This window comes from Frankliniella occidentalis, unplaced genomic scaffold (assembly GCF_000697945.3).
Source record: "Frankliniella occidentalis isolate FOCC.00 unplaced genomic scaffold, Focc_3.1 Scaffold2, whole genome shotgun sequence".
In the NCBI taxonomy this organism is placed as follows: Eukaryota; Metazoa; Arthropoda; class Insecta; order Thysanoptera; family Thripidae; genus Frankliniella; species Frankliniella occidentalis.
The window spans coordinates 3,184,649-3,187,077 of record NW_026267132.1 but is presented as its reverse complement, the minus strand read 5'-3'; the positions used below and the strand labels follow the sequence as shown (position 1 = coordinate 3,187,077).

The 2,429-nt window shown below is 43.1% G+C and overlaps 1 protein-coding gene across 1 annotated transcript in view; it reads left to right on the top strand.

Annotated features, from left to right (window-relative positions):
* Window positions 1-2,429, top strand: part of LOC113204406 (beta-alanine transporter-like) — a 42,621-nt gene that overhangs the window by 32,261 nt on the left and 7,931 nt on the right. The window lies entirely within an intron of this gene.

Genomic DNA, 2,429 nt, shown 5'->3' with positions numbered 1-2,429 from the left:
GACAGACAGACAGACAGACAGACAGACAGACAGACAGACAGACAGACAGACACGAGAGCGGTTGCATAAGCCCGCTTTAATGCTTTTTTAAAAGCAGAAGGGCGGGCTAAAAAGAGAGACAAAGAGAGTGAGAGTGCGAGTGAGAGTGAGAGTGAGAGCGAAATAGAGAGAGAGAGAGAGAGATAATTGATAATTGATAATTATTTATTGTAACTTGTACAAGAAGACTAAGGAGTCTTATGGCTGTACATCAGTAGCTGCCAGGTATTGTGGACGTTCAGTTCACTGATTATTAATTACAAATTGGTACATTACGCACCGGAGGAAAAAAAATTAACAAAACTAAAACAAATTAAATTAAAGGTAAATTGTTTACAATGAGGTGTGAATAAAGCTTGTTTTTAAATGATGGGATGGATGTACATGAGGATATTGATGAAGGCAACATGTTCCACAGATTTATAGCAAACACTCCAAAAGCGCCTCTCTTTTTATGGGTTGTATGTGGCAGGGGTCTTAAAAGAAGTTTATTGTTTCTCAGAAAACGACTGTGCACATCACTAGCAAACGTCAACTTAGAAAAGAGGTATGACGGTGTTTTGTACATTATGGTCTTTTTCAGAATACACAGAATAAAGAAATTTCGCCTCTGGATTAAAGGTAACCAATTTAGGTTCCTGATGTGGATGGAAATGTGGTCGAATCTTGACAGGTTTAAAACGAATCTGGCGCAGGCATTTTGAAGACGCTGAAGTTGTTCACAGGATTTTACATGCATGCCGACCGTTACTGTGGCTCCGTAATCTAGGATTGGGAAAATCAAGCTTTCCACGAGCCTCTTTCTGATTGGCGTCGGCACCAAGTCTTTGTTTCTGCGTAGGTTGTGCAAAACTGCAAGGCCTTTATGACACGTTGATGTGGCGTGGCTTTCCCACGAGAGGTCGCTGTCGATGATGACACCCAGGTTGTTGACCGAATCTAAGTACGGCAGCACGACATTTTCGACAGTTACGGAAGGCATTGGAGTTGGCAGCTTTTTTCTTAGTTTCGAGTTCCCGATGATTATGACCTGCGTTTTAAGGCCATTTATGGCAAGGTTGTGCCCTTTAGCGTAGTTGGCAAGCCTCGTTGCCTCGGCATTGACAGTGGCAACAGCATCTTCCATTTCACAAGGTAAAAAGGAATAGTAGTGTTGCAAATCGTCCGCGTAGAGATGAAAGTTAGATTTGTAAAAAACATCACTGATGTCGTTCACATAAAGCGAATACAATAGAGGGCCGAGAACGGACCCTTGCGGAACGCCGAAAAATATTTCGAGCAAATTTGACATTTCATCTCCAGCTGTAACGAATTGGTGCCTCTCGGTTAAATAAGATTTGAACCAGTTTACAGCAGGTTTGGACAGGCCGAGGTGACGCAACTTGGATAGTAGTAATTCATGGTGAACCGACGGAAAGGCGTTGCTAAAATCGTATAGCACAAGTAATGACAGAAGCCGACTCCCCATAGCCTCTCTGATATCTCCGACGACTTTTAACAGCGCCGTAGTTGTACTGTGGCCTGGTTTGAAGCCTGATTGCAAAGGGTGATACAAAGAGTTGGTAGTCATGAACTGAGAGAGTTGAGCATGAACAATTTTCTCGAGTATCTTCCCCAGGATACACAAAATACTTATTGGCCTAAAGTCCTTTGGGATTCGAGCGTTGGCTTTTTTTGGGATAGGCTTGATGTTCGCTGTTTTCCAAAGTTTGGGAAAATAGCCGGTCTGGAGCGACGTGTTAAACAAATGCAAGATGGGGGGTGACAATTCGACGATACAGGTTTTTATCATTTTCAAGGAGATATTATCCACACCCATTGCATTCGATTTTATGGAGTTCACAGCTTTCATCAGGTTTGTGAAGGTCACGTCGGCGAAGTAGAATTTTTCTTCAGTCAGGGGTGGTATAGCTTCGTACTGTACAATGGTGTTTTCAATAGCGCGCAGGTCAGTGCATGATACGGATGCGTAGTGCTTGTTTAGATCCTCAGCTGGGGGGAAGTCGTACGGGAGTGATTTTTTTCCAGTTACATCAAATTTCTTCAAGGCGTTCCACAAATCTTTGGACGAAGTTCCACAATTAAAAATAGAGTAGGCGTACTTTATTTTTGCATCTCTCTTTTCTCGATTTACTTCATTTCTGATTGTTTTATAGGCTGTTATATCGCATGGGCGTTTTGTCCGACGACTGCGTTTGTAGACCCGGTCCCTGTGGTTCATAAGTTGGATAAGATCTGGGGTGACCCAGGGCTTTGGTTGGCGTTTTACGCAGTGTTGCTTCAATGGTGCGTGCTTGTCGTACAGGCCTATAAGGATTTCGTTGAAAATTGACAGCTTGTCGTCGAGAGAGAGAGAGAGAGAGAGAGAGAGAGAGAGAGAGAGAGAGAGA